The sequence below is a fragment of the Phalacrocorax aristotelis genome, chromosome 1 (genome assembly GCF_949628215.1).
Source record: "Phalacrocorax aristotelis chromosome 1, bGulAri2.1, whole genome shotgun sequence".
NCBI classification, from domain to species: domain Eukaryota; kingdom Metazoa; phylum Chordata; class Aves; order Suliformes; family Phalacrocoracidae; genus Phalacrocorax; species Phalacrocorax aristotelis.
In genome coordinates, this window is record NC_134276.1 from 213,263,235 (window position 1) to 213,275,503 (window position 12,269).

Sequence of the window (12,269 nt, forward strand, 5' to 3'; positions counted from 1 at the left end):
ATCTACTTCCCCTGTGCAAAAGGAAACAACATTACTGTATATCTTATATTTACTTGATCCTGACTCGCAAGATGCAGCAAGACAATCTGAGGTAACAATATGAATGACAGCATTTGTACTTGCGTGGCATAGATTTGTACTGCTTACTCATGTTTGTGGCGTATACTTCACGTCAACACAACACGCACAACTTCTCGTACTGCTGACGATCTGAGTGTGCAGGGAGTCCATGAGTCCTTCTGCGATTGTCTCTGTGAAATGCATTGAGGTATGAGAATGAAATGAAGGGCATTTTCTTAATCAATCTGCTGACAGCTTGAAGCTTGGTGCTAACAAGAGTTTTGTGACTTCATTGAGTTCTAATCAACCCTTAATGGATAGTTTCTGTGTGCACTGCAGTTATTAGTCACATTTACTTTGATTGCAGTGATTCAGGGTCATACTGTAAATGCACTGTATTATTTCTGAAACACAGAGAAATAAATAGGAAGTTGCTATATACTGTCTACCAGGTCCTGGTTTACCATCTACTTATGCACAATGTTAAATCCATTTCTTCTCAGAAACACATGTATGCACATAATTTTAAGCCTACAATCTTTTCCAACTAATGTGATACTTCTCACAAGGATTAGAGCAGTAGCCAAGCTTTAAATTAAATTAAATACTGAACACACTTATCTTTTTGCTCTTGGGAGTCGTTAAGACAGAGCTGGGAAGGATACTTTCCCCTTTGGCATCATATTCATTCCCTTACTCAACTCTTGAGGCAGTGAGGTTGTTCATTGAGCAGTTATAACTCTCCTTTTTACGTTTTGTTTTGGCTACTCTGTCCACCTTGCATGATCCCCTCTGCACACAATTCACTGCAAGAAACAGGATCTGTTTCTGTTTAAGTTTTTATTCTGTGCCAGCTCTTGTTACACTGAACTTCAGATATGTAGGGTTATTAAGTAGATGGGATCATTAGGCATGATCTTTGGTCAGCAACAGGAAACTGCCCAAAGTAGCAGAAATCTGTAGGGACTGACAGACCTCCACAGTGTGTGTGTGGGAGAAGTGGTTTTTCAGTCAGCTTTGAATAGTGTCTCCTGGAAAAAAGGATGAGTAGGAAGTTTGGATGAAACCCTGTAAATGAGTTAGTGGCTGTGGGATTCAGAAGTGTACGCTTCCTACATGGATTCTTCTTTCCCAACATCTAGTCTAACAGCCTCAACTCTGCGTCATGAAAGGAGACGGGCAATGAAAGGCCTCAGTTCACGTCATTGTGGTTTAGATATCTAAGAGAGGTCAGCTAAGACAAGCTATGAAAGTGCCTATTTTTCTGAAGTTAGATCGAAAGTGACACCAAGATGCCATTCCTCATGTCTCTTTGCACCAGCAAAGGCATTCTCTAAATAGTATCTGTAATAAATACAACTTGTATTACAGCCATTAGATCCAGAGGGTTTACTTTTCACATAGCGTCTTTCCTCTCGTCAGAAAACAGTCTGGAATATCCCAAAGCTCTTTTCAAATTCAAGTGTGATAGGGTGCTTTCTTTAAAGATAGAATTAATTGGTGCAGCGATATCTTGCAGTTCAGACATCCTGCCACCTGAAGACACTTCAGTGAGCATATCCTAAAGGTATTATGTAAAAGACTGTTCTAAGGAGGGATATGCTCAGACTCTTGTGTTGTCATTGCTCCATTTTATTAAAATCTTCATATTCCCCTGGAAAATAGGCTAGAAGGCAGGTATCTGACTTCTCAGGAGAATGAACCTGACACAAGGATGCTCCGAGGTCATTCTTCCTCAGTTCTTCCCGATAGTGCTGTTCTACTTTGCACTAAATGCTTAAAAGTCTTTTGAGACAAAGAGAATTGCTCCTTATTAGGATAATCAGGACATTTGCTCTAGAAGTGGGACACCTGTTTTTTAGTTTCAGTGCTAATGAATATTTAATTTGCCCATAGTAGGACACCATCCACAGATGAAACCTAAAAGGGTAAAGTCTTGCCACAAGTGGATAAAATGCACCGTAGTGGACACTCAGCCAAGAGATCCAAGCAGTTTCCTTCACGTGCCTGATCAAAATTTGAACCCACTGTTTCTTTCAGCTGGGAGACTGCCTCTGCTAGCAGACCATGATGAATCTAGGTTTCTTTGTGCTTTCGTTTTTACAAGTAACTAACACAGCATGGAGTTCTTGCAGCGTGGTTACATAGTCCAGAATTTTCTTCAATAAGAAACAATGGCAAAACCAAACTAAGCATAGGTTTTACTAGTCCTTCTCCTTTCCCCTCCCCTTTCTCACTTCAACACTCACACCAAAGAATCACTGATTTGAGCAGGCTCTAGTCATCGTGATCAGGTCACAAAAGATGGCTAAAGAGCCACTAGAAATCAGTCCAGAGTCACCACTACCACTACGGATTCATTCCATTTTCATAACTCTGTGTGACTCTTGTGGAGCTGGGTTTGTTTCGGCGTTCGTATGTCAGTGTAGCCTCGATGCAGATCCCATGTATTTGTGATTTCCTCTGTGATCTACAAGGATGTGTTCCTCAGCCTGAAAGTGCACACAGGTTAGTGTTCTGCATATGCAAAATGTTAGTTTATGACTACTAGATAGACATTTTTATGTTTACATGTATTTTCTTTACCTTTTTTTTCCCCCCCTCATTCCTACATACAAAGTTATTCAAAAGGTAAGAAAAAATGTCAAAACTTCAGTATATATTTTTCAGAATTGTTCATTGTTACTTAAAAATACAGCTCCTGGAATACACATTGGACCTAAACAATGATAAAAAAAACAAGAAAAAAAAAACACCAAAAAACCCCCCCCAACAAATTAAAAGAGAAGAAAAGAAAATAATCTTACTGACATTTCCTTGAAAATTGAATGTTCTTTTTATACAAACACTGAAGACTGGTTTCATTACTGAGTGTCAGGGGGTCACACAGTAGCCAAAGCTTCCGCATGTCACTCAATCTACACTTCGGCATTTTTCCAACAGGAACTCGCTTTCTATAGGGGAAAAATTACTGGGGTAAGTGTAATGCTAAATGAATAGTGAACATGCAAGACAATTGTAAAGGTGCTCTAACACCTTTATTAACTGCATGGGCAATAGGATCAGGGTACGCCTGCTGAAGTTTAAGAAAAATACTGTCTACTGCCAAATTCTAAAATAATGTCCTGCCAATCAAACACTGGACTACAGCAGCCAGGTTTTCAAAAGCATTATGATATTTTTATTTCTATTAGTTAATCATACCCACAATGTTATCTTCACTGTAGATTTGAAATGGGATTATTAGACAAGTTCAGAATCTACTATTGTAGCCTCAAGCCTGAGGTCTGAGAGACCAAGCTTCTAGCAGTGCCATTAAGTCCAAAGTCTTGGAAGGTTATAATTACATGAAAATGTTAGCTGTGCCTTGAAAGCCATGTGCCTGGAGGCCTCGTGGCTAGAGTGGAGGAGGGGGAAACCTTAAAAAATTTACACCTAAAGGCTTAAAAGTCAAAACCTAAATGAGAGTACATAAAAGCCCCAAAATACCCAAGCCACCTCCTGCTTTTCTTTTCAGACCAGACATTTTCTCTCACCTCAATTCACAACTCTATTGCTTCAGTTTTATTCACGTCTCTACCCTTAACATGCTATGGGACTTTAAGCAAGTTACTGGTCTTGGAAGTCATATCTAAAAAACAGTTAATGTTACTTATTACCTTCTACGTATGAAAAACATTTCATGAAACATCATTGTACTGTCTCTATTATTTGTTACTTTTCCTCCTCACAGCTAACAATCACCTTTGGCATAACATTACTTACAGTGGGCTCAAAAGATTTGTAGACAATTTTCCAAGTTACGTTCATTAAGCATATTCTGTCACAGACTTATATGCAATGGGAGGTGTGTTTTTCATGATGCAAGTATAGGTCTGACTCAAATACAGTTTAACTGTTTTGTTAAGCTATATTAACTATGTAGGCATTACTCAACCATCCTTTTTAATACTTTCAATGCTCTGAGTTTCATAAGAGTAAATGGATAATTTGGAGGTGAATTAAAATGTGTTCAAAGCAGCTGAGTGAAGGCAATTTCCAAACAGAACAGGACTGAGCCAGCACATGTTTAACAAAGAATTTATTTGCCAGGAAAAGGTCAATATGAATTTCTTCCATATTTGAATTGACTTTGGCAAAGAATTTCAACCAAAAAAAAGGGCGTGAAAAATATCCATCTAAATAGTTACTTAAATTTAATTTTAAAAACTGGGTGAAGAACCTCCACAGAACAAAGCCAAGCATTTTGTGTTGAACGAGATGTTTATATTAGCAGAAATCATCAGCCTTTCACATGTCTCTGCTTAACATCCTCTGTAACAGTTCTGCACCCTTCAGTGGAATACACGTTTCAAGCAAGGCAAGAGTAGCACAGCACAGCCTAACCAATGTACTCCTTAGAAACACAAACTATTTGGAACAAATGTATCTGATAAAAAGCAGGTTGTCATGAGAGTGTTTTAAATACTAATGAATTAATATTATATAGGTTCCTTGCATAAATACTTGAGCTTGACACCAATTCTGGTACGAGTTCATCTGAGTGTTGCTGCACAGCTTCACTGTTACCACTCCACACCATTCAGGTTTTGAAGTACATCCAGCATTCATTAGCAGGTGGAGGTGCCTGAGTGGTTCTTACTCCCCTCCATGAGGTGTTTGCTTATGCGACTTGTTTTAGACAAGGCAGAAAGGGCGAGAATTGTTCACTATCTCCGAATAGTCCAAATTCTTTGTGTGATTTATGAAATTTGATATCTAATTTGAGGCACTCAGGTTAGAAAATTTCAGTGTGAAAATACTGAGCCTACCAAAAACAGTGAGAGGTTTTTCCCTACAAACATTTACTTCGTGCTTTCAAAGGAGAAATTAATGCCAGAGGTTCAAACATGGTCATAATATTTTAAGCACCTGCCCCAAACCTGCCAGGAAGTGAGTTTAAAAATCTGGCCATTGGCCTACATGAAACTGGAAAATGACTCTGTAATTTTGCAAACCTGTCATAAACATGAGCTTTTATTCTACCCCTTAAAAGTCATCATGAATGAGAATTGAAACCATAACTGTCTGCCTCCCCCCTCTCAAATGCACTGCTGGTTTTGTATACTAAGCTTTCCTTTTCCAGTATCAGCACTATGAACTGCTTTGAAATATCACTGGCTGTTTTGGCTGCTCCACAAGACTGTACAAAGCAAAACAGGCAGAAAGTAGTTGGGTGGGCAAACATAATGGCTACCAGACAGAGGAGTAATCAAAACAAGAGCTTGTGTGTTATGTTAGCCTAATATCACTACTTTGTCTTTCTATTCTATTGGCATTTAGAGTGAAAAAGGAAATTCTAAGCAGTACTAAACTAAACATAGTTCATGAATACAAAGTGTTTCTGCCAACAAAGCAAAGATTGCAGTTTATACAATGCAAATGAAGAATTGTTACAAAATTCTATTGTTCATGAATCTGAAAAGCTTTAGCATAACTATGGGGATTATCTAAATCTATGTTGTGTTTACTTGGGTTTTCCTTGTCTCCTAAACATTTTTTTTTTTTGAGATACGTACGTAAGTATAAGATTTACCTATTTTAGAATCTGGGTGAAAACAGGACTGTACAGATTTTAGCTGTTACACATAAACTCAAGCATTGGTCTATGACAAAACAAACAAACAAACAAATGAAACAGACACTATTTGGACATCATTTGAATATCAGATGCTCCATTACTTGGTGCCCAAGGATTGTTCTTTGAATTTGGTTTGGTTCCTTATGAGGTTAAGGTCTACTTGCTACAATCATCTAATTTTTAAACTGAGGATAACTCACATTGGTTACATCAGGGTTTTAGTCTCCCTCCTACACAATCTGCAGTAATTTTTAAGTTGTATTTGAATTCAGTTAATTTCTATTTTTAAAAATGTAAAGTATGGACAATTCTACAGAATTTTAGAACATTATCAAGGCTTGGAAGACCTTACAAAGCGTGTTACCAGCATTTTTAGTCTTAATCTAAATTAATTTGCAAATTATATTCAGAAGATGAAAAAATAACTACAGCTTAAAAGTTACACTTTTAAAAATCTTTCTATTATTTTGGAAGTTTTCCAGAAGTCAAAGGAACTTACAGAAGTCCAGGAAGTTTAAGGATACAACCTTTTGTGCTTATAGAAACTAGAAATCAAAACCTTTCAGTAATAGTTATAAAGAAAATAATTTATTTTTGTTAATGATAGATTTTTGAAAGGAAAAAGAGTATTTCTGTAAATATATTTATTAGCTGAAAATAAAATTTGCAATCACGGATGTAAAATATGTGACCCACCCTGATAAAATTGTGTGTATATATATATATGAGTGTTCTTTATTAACATCTAGATGTAGGACCATGACATCCTCCACGCTACTACACAGAATACAGTAACTCACAAAATTACAGTGTATAGCATGCACTGGAGCTGGGAAGTCCACTGAGGACGAGTCACTCCTGTGTTTTCATACTTGGCGGGATAGTTAAGCAAAATTTTTTTTGGTCATATAAAAGAAAAGTTATGTTGGAAAGTGCTAGTTCATCAAAACTAAAATTCCTTCATAGCAACATGCTAGCTTTGATTAGGAAAAAAACCATGGGTGCATAATGGATTTATTTCGGTCCAAAAATGACATGCCATCCCACCGTAGCTTCAGGCTTAGGTCACTTGCAGTGGAATTAATCTCATGCACCAGCTGCCTATCAGATGTCTCAGTCTGAGACAATCAAACCTTACTGTTACTACAGACAGACAAGTAGGCACTTTAAGAGTCTGATTCAACTGGTCTGCTTTAGAAGTCTGCTTTAGGATAAGACAAATCATGCCTGGAAATCCTTACTTTTGTCTGTTCACTCTAGGTGCTGTTTGGACAGCTAATGCAAAGGTAGACATCTAACATTAAAACCAGTAAGTCCCACCTTATGTTTCTCCTTCATTCAAAAAGGAATCAGGAAGTTGAATCAGATGCTTCTGTTACATAGCTGCACACTACAACTGAAGGCTAGAAAGCTTTTCTTATATACTGCTCTATCCATGAAGGAAGTTAAAATCAGAAACCAGAGTTGATACTTGTCTGTGTGTAGGAAAGGGAAAAAAATTTCCCCTCCTTGCTCCTTGAGAATTTTTTTGCCTGTGAAAAATTTCAACAAGAATGCTTTTTTTTTTCTGCAGATGAAGCCTACAAGAAGTTTAAACAAGAAATCTAAAAAAATAAAACCAACCTATTAAAGGTAAGTGTAGCTCAGAGAAACATCTTCATGTGACAGCAAAGCCATATGTGGAACTTCTGTTTTAACTGATCCTTTTTTCCTGTCATGTTGAGTAATATGTGAGTTAGCAATAAAAATACCATTACTGCATAGTCTATTGACACCTTGTTAGGATTTTATGTTTGCAGCATTTCTGTTGCACAGTTCTTCTCTAAGCTCATGCCGACCTAACTACTATATTACTATATTACAGACCAAGATTTTCCCTTCTCAGCTTTCCTTATTTATTTATATGTCTAAAATCACATAGAAGGATTATTCCACTAAAATTAGATGTCATTTTCCATGTAATCCAGGATGTTCAGTCATTTGAAAAGTTGACGGTCCTCAAAAGAGGCTTACCTACATTTTCATTGTAAGCAGGTAGCCTGTGAATGCTTTATTTGAGAGCTGTTGGTATCCATGGCAAAAGCACTCTAAAGCGTAGTTTGGATCAACCATTGCAGAGCACTGGAACATGGCAAATACATTAGACTATTTGATAATATAGTAAGGTGGGAAATGAAAGAAAAAAAACCACACAAAATTCAGAAAGTCACAGGTGCTGGGATACCAAGAATTTCACATTCTACCCATTGAGAAGTTAAATAAAAACACTATTTGAAAATGTACAGGATTCCCCAAACCCCCAAAAAGGAGGCTGTATCAGAAAAAAAGGGACTCATTGTATGTGTCAGATTTACAACATTTCAGTCAAACATGAACTACAGTTCCAGAGAACAGGCTCCACCTGTACTTCTGAACTTAAATGTGGCAAAGTCATTGAAAGTTTTGAGCACCCATCCGTTTTGAGTATCAAGTCTCTAGTCACTTGAAGAAGAGTTTATTCTGCAAAGCATGGCACCCTAGTGCTTTTAAAAGTTTTTTTTAAGTACTGTGTTAACAAAATTTTAAAGATATTTTAGGCTCATGTAGGAAGATAGGTATATAAGCCCAGCTAGAAAGCCATGTTAATGAGGAGTTGGAAGCCATTGTGCTGCTAGAAAGCTATGAGTTAGTTGCCATTTCTGAAACTTGGTGGGACAAATCCTGTGGCTGGAGTGTGGCTGTCAATGGCTACAGGCTGTTCAGAAGGGACACGTGAGGAAGGATGGGCAGAAGCGTTGCTGTCTACATCAAGAAATGGTTAGAGTGCGAAGAGCTGTCTCTGAACAACAGCCACGAACAGGTTGAAAGCTTATGGGTTAGAATTAGAGACCAAGGCAACAAAGGGAACATTGTGGCTGGTGTCTACCACAGGCCCTCCAATCATGGGGACACTATTGATGAAGCCTTCCTATTCCAGCTATAGGAGGCATCACGCTTCCAGGCCCTCGTCCTGCTGGGGGACTTCAGAAGCAGATCAACAAGCTAGGCAATCCAGGAGGCTCCTGGAATGCACTGAGGATTACTTTTTAAGCCAGGTAATAAACAGCCCTAAAAGAGGCGATGTGATGTTGGACCTGTTTGTCTCTAATGCAAGTGAGCTAATTGGTGACATCATGATTGGAGGCAGCCTGGGCTGCAGTGATCCTGCACTGGTGGACTTCACAGTCCTGATGGATATGGGTCAGGCAAAGAGTAAGGTAGGACCCTGAACTTTAGGAAAGCAAACTTCCTTCAAGGAGTTAGTCAGTAGGACCCCCTGGGAAACGGCCCTGAGGGACAAGGAAGCAGAAAAGAGCTGGCAGATCTCTAAGGACACTTTCCAGAGAGCTCAAAAGCTCTTGATCCCCAGGTATAAGAAATCAAGAAGGAAAGGAAAGTGACATGCATGGTTGAGTTGAGACCTGTTGGTCAAACTAAGGGGCAAGAAGGAAATGCACAGGCAGTAGAAGGAGGGACAAGTATCCTGGGAAGAATATAGGGACACTGGCCAGTTGTGTAGGAATGGGGTCAGGAGGGCCAAGATGTGGCTGGAGATGAACTTGGCGAGGCACGTAAAGAATAATAAGAAGAGCTTCTACAGATCTGTCAGCCAGAAAAAGAAGGTCAAAGAAACCCCTGATTAACAAGGGTGGCAAACTGGTAACAACGAATGAGGAGAAGGCTGAGGTGCTCAACAACTTCTTTGACTCCGTCTTCACTGGCAACCTCTCTTCCCACACCTCCTGACTGGATGGACCACAAGACAGGGGCTGGGGGAGCACAGTCCCTCACACTGTAAGAGAAGATCAGGTTTGTGACCACCTGAGGAAGCTGATCATAGATAGGTCTATGGGACCTGATGAGATGCACCCCAGAGTCCTGAGGGAAGTGGCTGATGCAGTTGCCAAGCAACTCTCCATGACATTTGAAAAGTCATGGCAGTCAGGTGAAGTCCCTGGGGACTGGAAAAAGGGAAACATTGCTCACATCTTTTAAAAGGGCAGAAAGGAGGACCCTGGGAACGGCTGACCCATCAGCCTCACCTCTGTGCCTGGGAAGATCATGGAACAGATTACCCTAGGAGCTATGCTAAGGCACATGGAGGACATGGAGGTGATTTGAGGCAGCCAGCATGGCTTCACCAAGAGCATGTCTGGCCTGACCAACCTAGTGGTCTTCTATGATGAAAAGACTACATCAGTGGACAATGGAAGAGCTATGGATGTCTTCTATTTGGACTTCTGTAAGGTCTGTGACACGGTCCTCCACAACATGCTTCTCTCTAAATTGGAGAGATATGAATTTGATGGATGGACTGTTCAGTGGATGAGGAACTGATTAATGGTCACATCCAGAAGGTAGTGGTCAATGGCTCAATATCCAGATGGAGGTCAGTGACAAGTGGTGTCCCTCAGGGGTCCGTGCTGGGACCAGTACTGTTTAATATCTTCATTAATGACACAGGCAGTGGGTCTGAGTGCACTCTCAGCAAGTTTGCAGACAACACCAAGCTGAGTGGTGTAGTTGTGATGCCTGAGGGATGGGATGCCATCCAGAGGGACATGACCAAGTTCAAGAAGTGGGCCCATGTGAACGTCATGAGGTTCAACAAGGCCAAGTACAGGGTCCTGCACCTGTGTCAGGGCAACCCCCAGTATCAATACAGGCTGGGGGATGTTGGGATAGAAAGCAGCCCTATGGAGAAGGACCTGGGGGTACTAGTGGATGAAAATCTGGACATGAGCCAACTACGTACACTCACATCCCAGGAAGCCAACCTTATCCTGGGCTGCATCACAAGAATTGTGGCCAGCAGGTCAAGGGAGGGGATCCTGCCCCTCTACTCTGCTCTGATGAGACCCTACCTGGAGTGCTGAGTCCAGCTCTGGAGTCCTCAGCACAGAAAAGACATGGACCTGTTGGAGTGGGTCCAGAGGAGGCCACAAAAATGGTCAGAGGGCTGGAGCACCTCTCCTGCAAGGACAGGTTGAGAGACTTGGGGTTGTTCAGCCTGGAGAAGAGAAGGCTTTGGGGACACCTTATTATGGCTTTTCAGTACTTAAAAGCGGGCTTATAGGAAAGATGGGGACAAACATTTTAACAGGGGCTGTTGTGATAGGACAAGTTTTTAAAATGAAAGTGTGTAGATTCAGACTAGGCACGAAGAATAATTTTTTTTACAATGAGGGTGGTGAAACCCTGGCCCAGGTTGCCCAGAGAGGTGGTAGATGCCCCATCCCTGGAAATGTTCAAGGTCAGGTTGGACAGGCCTCTGAGCTCCCTGGTCTAGTTGAAGATGTCCCTGCTCATTGCCAGGGGGTTGGACTAGATGGCCTCTAAACGTCTCTTCTAACCCCAACTATTCTATGATTGTATGATTTTATTGTTCTGTGCTTCCAGAACGTAGTCGGATTTGGGTTTCTTTATATAATTTTACACTGTGTTTTATAATAGCACAGTTTGCCCCATACAAATAATATTTGTTCCACTAACATGAAAAAATAATAAATCCCAATAATATTTTATACCATACCATATGGTAGGCCAGGCAAATGAGTTGTGCCAAAAGAGATTATAGCCTAGTGGAGAGTGTACTGGATTGTAATTGCATTGATCTGCATGAAGGCCTGCAAGGACGCCTTTCTGAAGTCACTTAATCTTTCCTGTGCCTGTTTTTGGTAGCTGTACAGTAGGAATAATGACAAAATCCTCTTCTGTAAAGCACTGTGAGACCTACTGAGCTCTACATAGGAGTTAGGAGGTATTATTACTAATAGTATTGATGCTAATAAAATGATAAGAAAAGAAATAAACTCTTTTGTACCAAACATAGATAATCTATCCAGTATTTTTTTAAAAGTAAGCCAAGCTCATTATGATAAATCTGCAACTTTTTTCTTCATCTTCTTTTACTTGTGCAGTCACCTCTGTACTATGACTATTTAGCCTGGTCCAAAGAACTGAATGCCTTCAGGCAGTGTGAACACATCAAGTGTGAGCTGGAGCTCATTCTCCAGCTGAGTTTCATCCATAAGGAGTCCAGGTCATACAGTCAAACACCACTCCACAGTGAGAGCTGAAGCCTGCATGGATGGTCATATTTACTTCAAAACCTTACTCCTGATCTGTATAGCACTAAGCATTAACTCACTAACTTGTGGTGGCAATCAGATGCCTGTTTCATCCTATACACCTGTAAATCTGACCTCAGCAACCATGTCACAAAACTGTGTTCCAGCAGATAGCATTTCCTAGCAATACTATCCCGCAGGAAGTTCAAGAACCTGAAAAATATGGAATAATGATCCACACACAGAGCTTGAATTATATTAAAGAATGAGTAGAGCAGATAAACATCACTACTTCCAGTCCTGAATGTATTGTATGTATAAGCAACCTCCGGGATCCAAGCTTGACAGTCCACCAGTTTTCAAAGTCGCTATTGCAAGGACACCAGCCAAGGATAAGGAGCTATGGCCAGAAACCATATGTGATGACCAGATGCTAGAACAGACATTGGCAGCTGCCATAATTGGAGGAGCCTACACACAAAAAAAATGTGATGTGAGGA